The following is a 16347-nucleotide window of genomic DNA, read 5'->3' as shown; positions in this document are numbered from 1 at the left end:
ACCACATCAAGGAGGAAGAGTGCGGAGCCACAGGAGAGAGAAGAGAACTGAAGAGCACCGCTTCTCTCCGAAACCCTGGTGTGAACAACAAAACGGTGATGCTCAGACACAAGCTTGGGGAGGTCAGCAGAGTGCTGAGGTTCAGCCAAGTTGGTCTGAAGTGTGCATGTGTATCTGTCCTCCGCATTTGTTCTGGCGATTAAATGGTACAACAGACAATGTACTAACTTGAAATGTACAAAGGCCCCTTCAACACAGCAGGCATGACTCATGTAAGTACTACAATGAAAGGAACTAAGTAACCATATGCTCAAAAACCACAGACACTTGATTTCCATAATAATGGTCAGAATTCTTAAGTGGCCCTCAAAGGCAAGGTCACTGAAATGACCATCGGCCTGATTCATGGGAACATCATTGGTTCTCTGCCTGACGGTATCGTCATCCCCTTGGGCATCCGTTCAGCATCACGTGCAGAAGTGAATCATGAAATTTCTCAGTGAGAAACGCCAGGCAGGTATTTTCCCCATCACAGCTACTGTGATTTCCCCCTTGTTTCAAACAACAGCTGTTGTGACGTGGGCGCTGCAGGCCCGTGTGGGCTGGAAATCCTGAAGGACAAAGCGGGCCCCGTAGAGTGATACGTGCTCAAGGTGGAAAAATGCATAACTGGGCGAGAGCCTACTTCCGATGAGTATTCTTTGCCCAACCCACGCTTCAGCTCTTCTTGTACCGTCGTTACATTTGCGCACAGCATCTTTCTGGATGCGTTTTTAAAAGGTTTGCTTTGCTTCCCCCACTGAGAGTGCACCTCTCCAGGCAGACATCAAAACCCAGGAAAAGCATGTTTTAAAATTGGCTCTGTGAGATTATAGGCAATTGAACTTTACAAGCTTCATTTTATTTTAATGCAGATTACTCTTCATTTTAAAATGCATATTTTTCACCTTATTAAACATATGATTCATTTGGAAAAAATAACCCAAAACTGTGTTCATACCAAGAACAGCTAGGTACATAATGAAATGTAATTTTGCCTTTCTAATAAAAACATACATATGTTTTGACAGGCGCGTTCCTGGCCCTGATGTAATAAACTACCCAGGCAGAGAAGGGGGGCCACCCGACACCCCCCGATCCTTTGCTCTGCTGGCTCCTTCTCAGCCTCCAGGTCTTGGCTCGCACTAAATGACCCTCCTATCCAATCAGGCCTCCTCATTACACTCAACCACATAATGGCATTTATGGAACTTGTAATTACGCCGTTTCCTGCCACGAAAACGCAGGCCCTCGGGAGGTGAGATACTTCTAGGGCCCTTCAGTGTCGAATCGTGGAGACCAGGCTCTTGATGGGTCCTCAGAGATGCTTGTGAGCAAACTGCGAGCTAGAAATCGCCTCTTCCTATTCTCCAGCAAATGCTATAAATACACCAAATATTATCCAAACAGACTCTTTCCCATATAATTAAAGTGCAAAAGAGTGCTTTTAATGCGCTTTCATGTTCTAATTAAGTCATCCATTAGACATTAATATCCAAAAGCACTTATTTTCCAAATAATAGAGTTTATTTTTAAATTCCACATTGACTTCATGAGATGGATTTTAGGCTTTTAAATAGTTTAAAATTATTTTAAAGGTTTAGATTCAATTGACCTATCGTAAAAATGATGGTTTTTCTTAGGCTATTTCTTAGTTCTCTACAAATTTTGTTTAATTGAATATTATCCTTATTTTAGTGAATTCCAAATGAAAAATACACTAGTCTGGTTTTAAGCAAATGTAAATGTTTCAGAAACATTAGATATAATGAAACAATGTGGACACGGCATATATAATAACATGGGTCCGTCAGTCAATATAAACAGAAATCATTTCTTTGCTCTTTAGGAAGAAATCATTTAATATAAACAGAAATCATAATTTGCTCTTTAGGAAGAAAATCCTGTGGGGCACCTCTGAATGGACTAAGGTGATTGAACATTTTTTTCCAGTGTTAGAATCATCATGGAAGAATGTCTTTACGTCATTTGTCACTGACATCAGGGTTCTGCTGTCGCCTCTCCCCGTCCCCGCCGTCCTGCGCCGTGAGGACCGTGAAGTCGCAGCAGGCAGGACCCTGCATCACACTCCCCAGTTCTACACTCACTCCCCTGGGAACAGAGGGGACAACGGGGACCTTCAGCAAATGATTTCAAGGGTATGGTTACAGCGCTAGGTTCAAAAATACAGCTTTTCCTCAAGGTATTACTTACAAAACAATGCACTCAGTGATGTGTCAATAATAATAAAACAACGCCAATCTCGGGGGACCACATTGCTAGCAACAAGTGAAATCTCTCGGCAAGGTTGTTACCATAATAAGCCACGAACGAAAACTTTATATAAGATAGTTTGTTTCCCTCTGTCCTGAGGCTCCCTGGGTGTGAGTTGTGAAACCCAGCCAAAGAATTCTTGGCAAAAGAGAAGACACAGTTTGTTACGAATCTATTTCCTTTTACTAGGGCAACAACAACAACAACAAAACAATCTTGTCAGTAGGATTATCTTCCTATACGAACCGTAAAACATCAATAGAAGAGCAAGCTGCCTCCAAATGAGCTCTTTAGAACACACACCGAGTGTCTGTTCTGTGGCCCGCCACACACCAGCTGCGAGAGCGAGCCGCACCCAGTGGGCCCTTTCCTTCACTCAGTGGGTCTTACCGTCCCACTGGTGTGATGGACGTGGGGACGGTCTGTAATGATAACAAATGCAAGGACAGAACTACATGTAAGAGGCTCCTTCTGTAGCAACTCCAGTAGGGGAACGAGTCATTGAAAACAGACTCTCAGAGGCAACTACGTTTGAGGTGTCTTCTTCGAGAGACTGTCAGTAAAGGGAGAAGGTAGGGAAGGAAACTCCAACTGGGGGGGTAAAAAAAACACCAACGGCGTATACATCTGAATTTTGATAGGATATGTTTAAGCCCATAGGCTGTAATGAGGGCTTAAGTTCCAATAGAAAATCAAAGACGTACTTGGTTCTGGGATCACCTGAGGACCACACCATGAGCTCTGGAGTTCAAGTTCTTGGTAGGGGGTGGATGCCACAGCAAACTCAGGATCCCAAAGCACGGAGCCTCTAGAAGAAAACCCACCTCTCCACACCGTCCTCCCATTTCACTCTCTCGGGTTCAGTCTGCGTCTCCCACAAGAGGGAATAAAGTCCTCTTGTTTTCAGCTACTCAGCTTATAGCAATTTCCAAAGGAAATTGTCCTGAGAAACTAACATGGATTTTGGTACCAGGGAAAGGAATGCCGTTGTGACAGAGGCCTCAGTGGAACTGAGATTAATTCCTAAATTAATCTCAATGGAAAAGGGTGCACACTGGGGACCACACAGGGGCCAGGTGAGCTCGGGGGCCCGTGGGTGATGCCGCCAAGGATTTCCTGGAGCTGCCGGAAGTGAGGAAGAGGCATTGGATGGCTTCTCCCTCAGTGCCACCTCTAGAAGGAACCCATGTGACCGACCCCTTCGTTTCAGACTTCTGCCTTCCTGACTTGTAGGATAATTTGAATACATTTCTGATGTTTCAAGCCACCCAGTTTATGGCAAATACAGTGTATACATATGTATTTGATAAGCAATTATATACCAGCTACATTAGGTGTAAGCGTCATGCTCTTAGGGTTAAACGTTGGGTTGGCCAAAACATTTGCTTGGTTTTTCCCATAAGATGGCTTTAGTAGTGTTTAGTTGTGTTTAAGTTCATTTGAAACAATTTTGTTAGATTGAAATGTGATAGTGGTCATATCAGTGTGCATTTAAAAAAACAAGCCTTCCCTGGCTGGTGTAGCTCAGTGGATTGAGCACAGGTCTGTGAACCAGAGGATCGCGGTTCAATTCCCAGTCAGGGCACATGCCTGGGTTGCAATGCAAGCCAGTTCCCTACAGGCCAGTTCCCAGCAGGGGACGCAGTAGAGGCAACCATACATTGATGTTTCTCTCCCTCTCTCCTTCCCCTCTAAAGATAAATAAATATTAAAAAATAAATAAATAAATAAATAAATAAACAAGGCTTATTAAAATTGGTGGATTATTGTGTAGCCATTTTAATATTGAAGATGGAAGAAAGAGTGACATTTTTGGCATATTACACGTTATTATTTCAAGATAGGTTAAAAAAAGCAACTGAAACACAAAAAAACATTTGTGTAGTGTATGGAGAAGGTGTTGTGACTGATTAAACATGTCAGACGTGGTTTGTGAAGTTTCGTGCTGGAGATTTCTTGCTGGACAATGGCCTCTGATCAAATCGAGACTAATTGAGAACAATCAATGTTCTACCAGGCAGGAGATAACTGACATCCACAAATTATCCTTATCAATAAGGTTACTGGTGAAAATGAAAAATGTGTCTTTTATTATATGGAAAAAGACACTAGAACATTCTGGCCAGCCCAACAGATATAGAATTTGGACAGCTTACTTCTCAAAACATTAAGTGATCTGACGACAGGAACTTTTCATCACGTTTTTGTTTAATTTTTTTTTACTCAATGGAATAAATGAGAAGTGATCACCCAAAAGGCCTTGCTTCCCATGTAAAATATTTCCAGCTGCAGCATAGTGTTCAGAGAAAAATCCAGAGTCAAAAAGTATGAGTATGATCTCTCCTTACATTCAAAACGCCTTTGTAAAAATTATGTCCAACGGGCTTTTTTGACTTGTTCGGTCCTTTCCAATTCGGCCATAAATTGGACACTCATTTAACCTTAAAACTCCCCCTACTGACTCCCACCCTCCAGGATCACTGTCTCCGCCTTGCGTTGCCCCCTGGGTGCCACCTCCTGGGTGTGGGTGTGTGGGTGGGTGGGCAGGACCTAGCGACGGGCCCTCCGAGAACAAGGAAATAAAGCCAACAAGTTTATCATCTGAGGTGACAGCCAAATAGAAAAAAATAACCAAAATATTTTTTTGCAAAATTATCTTAAACAAAACCAGTGTCTTTCAGACCAAAGACACACACCTGTAACTATTTTAGTAATAATGATCTTGTTAGTAACAGTCATCAGGATAACTAACATTGGAGTTCTTAATGTGTGCCAGGCACTACTCGAGGGTTCTCTAGACATGCTCACTCACTAAACGATTACGATAATCGCGAGGGATGGGCGCCATCCTAAGTTTTTAATAGATGTGGGGACGGCAACGGAGAGGCTGAGTGACTGCCCACAAAGACTCGGCAGGAAAAGCCAGAAGCCCGGCGGGAATACTCACAGCCCATCCCTCTGCCTGTAGGGGAGGCAGGCACACTCACCTGCTCCAGGAGAAGGGACAGCCAGGAGGCACAGGTGCTGCACGATGATCCGAAGATCCGGGAAGGCCTGCTACAGCCCGGCAGACGATCGCACGCCTGATGCAGAGCAAGGCGCTTTGAGCTGGGACAGCCTGACACCACCGGACATCAAATTCCTGGAGTTACCTCCAGCTGTTCTGATTTCATGCTCATCAAACCACTGCCTGCTTTTACCACGTGCACCTGAGGTCACGGGTTGGCCACGAGAACTGACGTCAGGGCTCTCGATCAAAGTCCGTGAATAAATTGGCTTTCTGCCTCCAAACATCATCTCCTGTAGACCTCGTGAGGTGAGAGCCTGCGGGCTCTCCGGAGTGCATGTGGGCAGGAGGGCGCAAACACGTGTCTGCTGGGCAGAGCGGAGGCCTGCCTGCGGTTGGTCAGACTAAAAGCCTGCTGTGCTTAGAGCAGGGCAGACTCACGAGGAGGGAGGGTTTGTTTTGGAGACGGCACGCTCACCTCGGGGAAGAAGAACGGGCCTCGCTGAAGCGGCTCCTGACCCTGCGCCCTGGACTCCATTTGGGATCGCTCAGGTGGCCTCCATCAGCAACACTGCTATCTGGACACACGCCCTGTCCACCTGCGCACTGGACTCTGGACTCCGGCCCACGATCTCCACTGCAGAATGTGAAGACTAAGAAGTTCACGTTGGAAGAGGTTGGAGAGACATCCTAGCTGCTCTCCGGTGCTTGAGTGTCCTCTAAACGCACAGCTCACAGACAGCTGCTCCAGGCTCAAACATCTCCAGAGGTTCTCCGTCCCCTCCCGAGCAGAGACCCTTCTCATGTGATGGAAAATGACGGATTCGAGACAGATCTGCTTCCTCCAAACCTGCAAACACAGTCAGGGGCCGCTTCAGTGAGGCCCACTTTTCCTCTTGGAGGTGAAGGTGCCGTCTCAGAAAAAACTCTCCCGTCCTTGTGAGTCTGCACTTCTTAAAGCGAAGCAGTCTTTTGGTCTGACCAACGACCTGTTAGAGAGCAGACCGCCTGAGAGTTTAGCAGAAATACTTCTCCCGTGAACTACTGGCACGAACAGCATTTTCTGCAAAATCTGTTTGTGCCGATGGGCCAAACCCGTCTCAGCTTCATTGCGGGTACGTGATTGAGAGCAGCCGCCACACCTGTGTCTTCTTTGCTGCTGCCGTTTTCAATTGCACCTTGCCCCTCGACTGCCTTTATTCGCACTTTGGTCTGTAGTTGACAGGTGGGCCCGGACAGAAGCACGTGGCTATTTGCTTTCGGGGAAACCAGTAAATAACACCCCTTTTCTTCCCAAGAATTTAGAGCCAACTGAGAAAACACATGGTAGGAGCAGTTACAGATCACAACATCAGCCCTGTGACCAATGACGACTGAAGGGGACAAGGTGGCTCATTCCTGTGCTAGCCGTGGCCTTGCACACAGGATCCTAGAGTTAGAATTCTCACCCTGGGGAACACACTCGGGCCTCCCCACTCACCGCACAGAGAAGCAAACCCAAGTCTGCTTCCTGCAGGCCGCTGCTGTGCAGGAACCTGGGCCGACTCTTCCACTCAGTGTGTGAGGTTAGTAAGGAAGGCAGAGGGAGTGCAAGGAAACCCTCAGAAATATCCGAACAAGCCTGCCTGCGTTCTTCCAGCTGGTTTTCTGAACACACATGGTTTAACTGTCATGTTTTCGCTCAAACGAGGTCCCAGCCAGGCCGGAGGTAGGAAGGAAAGCAGGAGTCCTGCAGACGCTGGGTGTCAGTTTTGGGTGCTAGGACACAGCACTGGGGACCAGACGGCTTCAACAGCACACCTGGACTCTTACAGTTCTGGAGGCTGGGCGCCCGCCATCAATGGGTCAACTGGTTCCGTGTCTGGGGAGAGCCCTGGTCCTGGGGTGCAGACGGACTGATGGACAGCCACCTTTTCCATGTGTCCTCTCATGGTGGCAACCTGGAGAACACAACTTCACTGTCTCTTCTTATAGGTGCCGGGGTCTTGTAGGTGCCTATAGGTGAGGGCTCTGCCCTCATGGTTCAGTCACCTCCCAAAAGTTGCACCTCTTAATGTCAGCACGCTGGAGATTCCAGTTGCAACATGGAGGTTTTGGAAGGACAGAAATATTCAGTTCATAGCGGTGTAATTTTTGCTCCCCAATGTACAGGGTCTGGCAGAAGTAACAATGCCTGCTTGAGTGTGGATGGTAGGGTAATAATACAAGTGTAATAATTTATAGTTTTAATTTGAGCATTTCACCTAAAATGTCCTGTGGGGCTTTTCCTGTCAGGCAGAATGGGGAGTTTTTCGTGGATGCATCTTTCTCGAATGGGGGTGCTTCTTTTAGGACCTCAGTAATCCAGGATTCAGGGCTGTCTCCCTCCCGAAAGATCCTGGTGCTGGCCCAGATACCAGAACTTTCCAGAAACCATGCCACAACTGTCTCACTGAAGACCACACCAGACAGTAGTTAGTACCAGTAATGGGAAACAAAACCATTTTGGGTTTTGGTCTCTCCTGCTTTCCGGTCTGTTTGTATGAATTATCCAGAATTTAAGTTTGTCTGTCATAGCTCGGAAGGAAAAATGCCACGCAATGTCCCTGACTGAACCTGCCACAGACACCACTTCTCTGCCCCCATAAAATTCATTTCCTAAAACCTCTCCATAGTTTGAACCGTTTAATATTTTGTACACTCAGCATTTTTTCTTGGCCGCCCATTTGACCACCTGAGAAGGTGTTTTTTGTTTTTGCTTTTGTCTCATGCAACAAGAAAAAAGGTCCTTCCTGGTATTCTGTGGTCTCTGACCCCGTATTGGAGGCCTGGGTGAGAGAGTAATGGAGACTGCGGTGAGTGCACTTGAACTCTGCCTGCTGAGGGTCCAGTCATTCGGGGAAGTGGTTGAAACCGCAGGTTTTCTACCTTGTGCCCCCCTGGCCCTGCACAGCCAGAGGTCTAAGGAGCAGGGGCAGTGGCCCAGTTATCTGCTCCTGACCTTCCCTCAGGTGCCCCCTCTTACCCGGGGGTGGATGATTCTGTGGTCCTCCTGCAGGACTTTCTTATCCGTGATGTGAATTGTCCAGGTGTGATCTTCCCCTCACTCCTCCCTCATCCTGCCCGGATGTTGAAGAACTCAGTGTTCCTGACATGTGGACGCACCCCTGCAGGGGGCTCTGGCAGAGAAGCCCGGTTTCCCCTTCGATATGTCTCTAATTATTTCACTAAGGATTTTTAAAGTGTGGGAAAGGGATTATTTGGACACAGATTGCAATGTTAAATGGGATGTCTAGGTTCTCTTGTGAAAACTCACACATTATCTTTCACAATTCTACATTTTACCCAGTCTCTATGAAAAAGTTTACACATGTATTTGACCTGAGAAAAGTGTTAGTACATCTCTAATATGGAACTCCTTTCATGAATTAATTATTGATTAGTTCCTTATTAAACCATTTTTCTACCCAAATTGCTGATGGCCGTTCACTAACCTCATGCAGTTTTTCTGTGTGCTGGGTGCCGAAACCAGCCCCCGTCAGAGGAACGAACCCGCTGAGTTCAGCACGAATGAGTCCTCTGACTCTCCCCCACTATTCGGGCTCTGTCTTCTCCTTACTGCAAACGCTCCCGCCCTGAACAACCAGCCCCCGAACAGAGAACTGGCTGAACGGAAGAGTTAAGTACCTGTGCGTTCTCCTTGGCGGTTGTTCACGTCATGCGATGGAGCTCTAGCCACCAGCCCTGTTCATCCGTGTTCTTCCCTTCGCCAGGCATAAAACTTTAAAATAGTTTGTTTCAGCGTTTTTGACATTTCTGTGACCTCCTTCTCCTGTGGGGATCTAGTTCTTCATGACACTCTCCTTCTTGTTATGCACTAGAGCACAGAGTCCCCCACATGCTCCCCTCCACTCTGAATTGGGGTCGGGGTGCGCCCCAGATCCAAAGGCCATTGTCTTCACGAGTGAGAAGAAGGAGCAGTGGGGACACCAAGACCCGCCTGACACCCTGAGGCACAGGCCGTGTGATGGGTAAGCAGAGGTGGAAGTGATGCGGCCACAGCCGAGGAGCATGGAGATGGCCAGGAGCCCCCGGAGCTCGGCCAGAGGCTGGCAACACGTGCCCCTCGAGCCTCCCGTCGGGTAAATTTCTGCGGCTTTCAGCCTTTAAGCCGCTGTGGTTGTGGCAATTTGCAAGGCGGCCCTAGGAAACCGACGTGCTCTCATTTTTAAACAGAATGTCCGTCACAAGGATATGCAGGGTCTGTACTCCGGGGACATCGGTTACAAATGACTCATTTCCACAGGAAACTTGAATCTCAGCTCCTTGCAAACAGTGGGGTGTCTGTTCCGGCACAACAGGAGTCGGAGAAAGCTGGGGGATTCACCTTAGTTGGGAAGTACTATTGTTAGAAGAGTAATAAGTATATATTTGTTGCCTACCTCTGTGGAACTTTTATACATATCTAAGATACTATATATAAAATAAGAATGGTACATACACATTTCCATTTTATGGTTCTTATTCTAAACCCCAAAGTCCGGTCTATTGAGTGAGTGCGGCACCTGGTGGTTCCGAGGGATTTTCACGGTGTCCTAGAACTTTGCCCCGTGTCCCCCTCCACCATAGGGGAGCTGGTTCCATGTCTGATTGTGCATCGGCTGATGCACACCTGTTACTCAGCTTATGGAGGCTTAATTACTTCTGTGGCCTGGGTGCATCACTCATTTTTTACACTGCAAAGCACTGCTCACACAACTTTGACTAGATTTTTTCCCAGATAGTATTTTTTTCTTTAAGCAACGAGAGAGAGGGTGGGCCTCTCTGTTTTGTCCCAAGAAGCCTGAGACACAGAGACCAAGGATTAAAAGGTATATGAGAGCATTCAGCTCCGGCAGTGGTGAACTTGGACTTCAACCGGGCAGGGGCTTGTCCCTCAAAACCCCGGGCACATTGTAGAACACGTCACGTTACTCCCATGTTTTAAATGTAACCCATTCACTCACTTTAAAAATTAGTTTTGAGGTATTAGATGGTATGAGTCTTGAATGAGGAGTGAATACTTAACATATTTTTCTTACTAACAGTATTATTATATTTCCTATATAACCCCAAACTAGCTTAAGAATAAACCTTAACAAACCACACACGGAGCTGCCTTTTTGCATATGACTACTTTTTATAATATTTTAGCAATAAATCATTAATTTCCCTTTGAAGGATATGCATTATTATAAACAAATTGGATTTCCTCAAATATAAAAAGTGGGGCAAAGGAACATTTTCAGAAAGTAAATTATTCCATTTTTCTATTCCAAATACTTCTATTTTTCAACTTCCTTCCAAAAGGATTGACCTAGCTTTTTAACTAAAGCTTGGACAGAAAAACAAACCAACGAAATGTATGTGTACCATAGATACATAGAACACTTTTAATAGTCTTTAAATCATAAAGTGTTACCTTCAATAATTTTAACTGGCAATTTGTGACATTTTAAATACTATAATTTCATGGATATTCATGTCATATTTTACTATACATACCAATTTATTTAAATCACTGTGATTTTAATAGTTTTCTTCTTTCAATAGAAGGTGCTTTTATCCTATCTATATTTTCACCCCACAATGTAAAGAACGGTGTTAGTTCTGAGTGTTTTTTGAGAGCCACCCTTTCCCCTTCAAACCAGTGCATTGAAAGGCCACCATTGTCTCTTCCATTTGAAAGTGTTCACATTAAAATTGGCCCATGCACCAGCGGAAGGTGCTAATGGACATGTTATTTTTACTGAATGCAGAGTATCTATTAGAAAAGAGAAGCTGTTAAGCTTTTAAAAAGCTTAGTGTTTCCTCATTAATCAAATTTTGCACAAATGGCCAAAAAGATAACGCTGCAAACTTTTATTCTGTGTAACATGGAGACACGGGACACCAGTGTCATATAAAACAAAACGTAAAGCATGAGCTGCTTTCTACCGCATGTGGGTACAAACGATTTTCGTCTGCATCGGTTACGGAGCAACCCTTCTCTGACACAGTTAAATGCCGTGGGCCCCAGACTCACCGCACATTCACGATGTACCAGAGAAAAATCTATGCACCTATTAACTTTTACTGAGAATAACACAGAGCTGTAACATGAACCGTAGGAGCTTTACAGTGTTTCCTGATCAGCCAGACCATATGTTTCTATCTGGACGTCTCAGGACCCCAACCACCCACAAGCTTGCGCAGCGGCTGCGGCTGTCAAAGCTGCAGTGTGCCTTCCAGGTTGATGTCTCCTTGTTTGCCGACATCCAGTGGGGTGCTCATCCCTTTCTCCTCCCAGATGGGTCCCTTTGCCAACTGAATACTTCCCTTCGAGGGAAATTCTCCCCAAGATGTACGAAAGGTGATGGTAAAGATTTCCCTTCCTGCCGACTCTGTCTTCTCAACCAACGTTTAGATTAGGTCCAACCTTTCAATATGTAGCATGCATCCCATCTTCCCTGAATAATGGATTTTGGTTTCCTCCAGAGCTGCTACCTGCTCAGAGCCACCAGAGCTTGTGGGCCCAGGGGGCGAGAGTTGTGTCTTTTTTCCCCTTTTCTTTGGTTGCTCTTAAAAATGTAAAGGCACTTCTAAATCTAAAATGTTTTGTTTAAATATTAATTTTAGGAAAAGAGGGAGTTTTAGGGAGTTTGGCTGCAGAAGACTAATGGCAATGTTGAATAATTGGTGATTCTAATGAAGCCCTTCCCCTTAACTGTGTCTCACCCGTAAGTAACATTGTTTCATAATTACATTTTGTATCGACGCGTGTAGTCCCCTGATCATTTCACTGAGAAAAGTTTGGGTACCTGGGGTCTCCTCTGTAAATGTCTTCCCCACTCCTGAACTTTGCCATTCTAGAAATAAAGCAGTTGGAATGATGTGATAATATGAAACATAAATAGCTTTTCTGAACATGTAGGATCGTTAAATTTATGGAGATCTGGACCTATGGAAAGAGCATGTATTTATTTTCCTTCAGAAAAGTCTGCCGGGGTTCAGGCACATCAGGTGTGTGTGTACAGAGGCGTCCTGCTCCCGGGCCCAGGGCGCCAACGCTTGCCAGGCCCTGACGTGAGCTGGGGTGAGTGATGGCTGCTCCCTTTCACGTGGAATCGGGGTGTTGTCTGCGGTGACCTTTTGTCAAGCCTGCTTCTCCAGCAGTGTTGGAAAGGTTACATCCACACAATTATTTCCATTACCCCCGGTGATCAATTTGGTTGTACTGCCCATCCTCCCAGGAGAATTGACCTCTGAAAAAGATGGCAGCCTGGAAAAGCCAAGAATGTGATCTGTTTGAAAAACCAAACTCGGTGAACAAGGTCTGATCGGTCTCACTGTGGAGTTCATTACCCTTTATCAAACCATGGCAGGTCAAGGTTCTTCTTGATTGACGTCTGCACTGGGTTCACGCTGTTTACAGTCACACTCACTACAAGCTGGAGACTGTTCCAATCAGGGCTGACCACTGGGATGGATCACAACCTCACGTCATGACTATTAGTTGGTGAGTTACACTCCATCCACCCAAACGGTGCTTAGACTCTGAAGGATGGTCACTAGGGTAGAAGGGAGAGCAAGGGTTTTTCTGATTCAAAGATGAAATATTTAACTACGAAACAAAACACGCATTTTCCAGGTTCAGGAATTGGTCGAATATCCATGGGTAAGGGGAAATACAAATGTGGAATATGAGGAAAATTTCATGCATTTAACTAGATTTAGGAATATTGCCTTCCCATTTATGGAGGTAAATCTTGTTAAAATCAGTGAGGTACTACCTTTGCTTATTTCTGACTGATTCAAATATGTAAGACATTTTCACTTGGACTATGGATAAATAATTCTATAGAAATGATATTACATATAAAGTGAACTTTTCTCTATTATTGTTGAATATGTAACATTTTTTCTTCCAATTTTTAAAGCATAATGAAGCAATGATATATTATGATTCAACTTTTGAAAGTATATATGTAATATATATGCCCATGAATGATAATTTGATCAATGCCATAATTGTTGCATCTAATTCACGAAATAACATGTAAGTGTATTAAAATTTGCTTCTCATTTTCATGGATTTCAAATATGTAATATTAGATTAGCTAAATCACAATCTGTGGTTTGTGAATTTCTATTATCATTCGTTCATTTTGCCTTAGTATTTTATTGTACTTAGTCCTGCCTTATTAATATGGCAATGTCTTATTAATATGGTTATATTTTAATATATGTTATATATTAGTTTATATTATATTTATATATATTCTGATCAAGATAGCCTTAACCGTCCCCTCTGTGTGACTAAACTTTAAAAGGCTCTCCCTGACCTCATTTTTCTTGGAGCATTTACTTTAGAAAACTTGAGATTGTAGATTCTTTTTCTGTCCTGCTCAGATGTAAATCTTACAGTCTGTTGCAGTACTACAACCCAGAAATGTCTTTCTCAAGGACCTGGTATTGATCCCTTTGAAATGGAATCATCGAGAAAGATGGGGCCCTGTCCTCTGGGCACTGTGGGAGATTGGGGGGCTAACTTCAGCAAGCACCCATTAGCAAACATGGACCCTGGCCTAACCCCAGGGACTGACCTCCTCCCTCGTGCAGAGATCTGCTGGAGCTTTGGGGGGTAAGGCGGACAATTCCGTGGGGTCCCCCCTACATGTGGGCCCCCTGGTGTTTTGAACTCTTAGACTTGTCTTCACTTTGAACCTCTGCTTGGGTCAGTGGCAATGGCCAGTCTGCCCCTCCAGTGCTGAGGCCATGGCTGGACCTGCGTTCTCCCCTCTCGGGTGGATCCAGAAGAGGTGCTGATGCGTCAGTGTGTCCAGTTGAACCGTGCTGTTAAAATGGAGTGGCAGCTTCTGAGGCTCCTCACATGTGGGCCTGGACATAGGAAGACTTTTTGCTTTTTATAAAAGGTTTCAACTAGTAAAAAGTGATTTCATTTCAGGAAGAAGAAGAGAAGACAAGAAGCAGGGAGAGTGTGCAAGGGGGTTAAGAATGGGGGCTGGAGGTCGATGTCAAGAGCTTCACCCCAACTTTGCCACCCACTGGCCTCGGTGGTTTCATTCCCCTTGATTGTAAAACTGGGAAACAGGATTACCTATATTTTAGGGTGCTGGGGAATGTAAGATTGAATGGAACTTTCATATTTTAGAACAATCCCTGATACATTCTAAGTACTGCATAAAAGTTAGCTATTGGTACGGAATTGAGATTAGCTATTGTTAGTATAGTATGTTTGGTAACCATTGAATAGTCTGACATCCTTGCTTTAACCATATTCTCAGGGTCTTGGAAAGTTCTGCTTCATTCATTTCTGGTATGTTCTTACTTATACTGAGTCTTAGCCTCATCCATAGGTACGTTCCCTTAACTGAAACCCTTCCATATATTTTATAGAAAAGCACAATGTCAGGAATAGAAAAACATTCTCTCACCCAACTCCCAACCCTAAACAGAAGGGCATTTTATAATGTACTGTATAGATGATCACATTTACAATTGGAAACACTCTATATGATAGAATTATCTATCTCTGCACAAGAGCCATTCAATTTTTGTGAATAATTCTAAGTATTTGTCTTAACACACAACACACATTTCTATATGTTTAAAGTAGCCTAATTTTTTTTTGTCAGATAAACCTGATATTCTCTATCATCATTTAATACAAATAACTTAAAATTATGGGGGTTTTAATCTCATCATCCTTGTACCATTTAATAGTGTATTTTTACATGATGCTTTGAGATTTCCTCATTTTTAAAATTTTTATTCTGGAATCTAAGATATCCACATTCTTGCTAGTTTTGTGCATTAAGTTGTCATTTTTTTTTTATAGTCTCCTCTTTTGCAAAAAAAACTGAAGTGTGACTTCAAAGCACTAGGGACCATTTAATAGCAGGGGGAGGGTCTGTGGCCAGGTCAAGAAGGTCTGGTGAATTATTAAGGAAGCTCAAAGGTTGATTTTTCAAGATACGGTTGCTTTTCTTTCATGCGGCCCCGGAATTGTGAGCTGAAACTGCAGAGGTAGCAGAAAGAGCAAAGCCTCTGACAGCCATCCCTCCTGACTCAAGGACAGAAAATACTGGATAAAGACATAAACTTGGACACAGTTACAGTTAACAGGGACTTAATACTTGTTTAAAGAACAAGGTCACAGATTGCTTAGTTGTTGTTAGCAAAAGAAAAGAGACGAGATCAGATAATTCAAACAAAGAGATATATATGAAAATTCTCAGAGGAAGTCCCTGCACAAAAAAGAGGTAAAGAAGTAGAAAAAGACCAAGGTGAAAACTCAATAGAACCCAGTGCATAGCTGGAACAATACAGACTGATTAAACCAATTGGAGGAAGAGATACTGAGATACTGTGTGTCTCTGGTTGTCATATCGCATACTCCGAAACATCATTCTTACAGTGTTCTTCTACGCTCATTCTTCTCATCTCCCAGCCTTGCTGTGTGAATAGTTCTTCAAAAGTGATTTCAGCCTTTCCGTGCCTCCTGCTCTGAGTGTTTAAGCTTTGTGACCTCGCATCTATTTATGAGGAATTAGGCTCTATCATTGGGGTTCAATGCCTTCTTGCCAATCGTATCCTTTGGTGTATTAACCAATTAAGAAGATTTCCATATAAATATGATGACTGCTGTTGATCTTGGCCAACACTGACTTATTTTTAAACGTGATTATTGTAAGATAAATATGCCCCGTTTCATACTTCATGCCATTCTGAAACAGAGCAAGACCAGCTCCACAGTGTGTCTGGTGCTCCAGCCGTCGTTCTGGAGACCCCGGCCGTCGTGTCCCGCCGAGAGCTCGCCGTGCCCACTCTGCTCACCGATATTCGTCTCTGATCTCTCTCTCTGGGTCAGGTCGTCATGCCCCAGCCTCCTGCCACCACCACGCCTGCCTTTAAGAGCTGCCTCTGCACCCAGCACTTCCTCTCACCCACAAAGTAAAAGCCATTTTCAACGGGGGGACTATTTTGAGCGGTCAGGGTTCTTTTTA

This window comes from Artibeus jamaicensis, unplaced genomic scaffold (genome assembly GCF_021234435.1).
Source record: "Artibeus jamaicensis isolate MK-2021 breed Jamaican fruit bat unplaced genomic scaffold, CSHL_Jam_final contig_467, whole genome shotgun sequence".
Lineage (NCBI taxonomy): Eukaryota > Metazoa > Chordata > Mammalia > Chiroptera > Phyllostomidae > Artibeus > Artibeus jamaicensis.
This window is presented reverse-complemented; position numbering follows the sequence as displayed.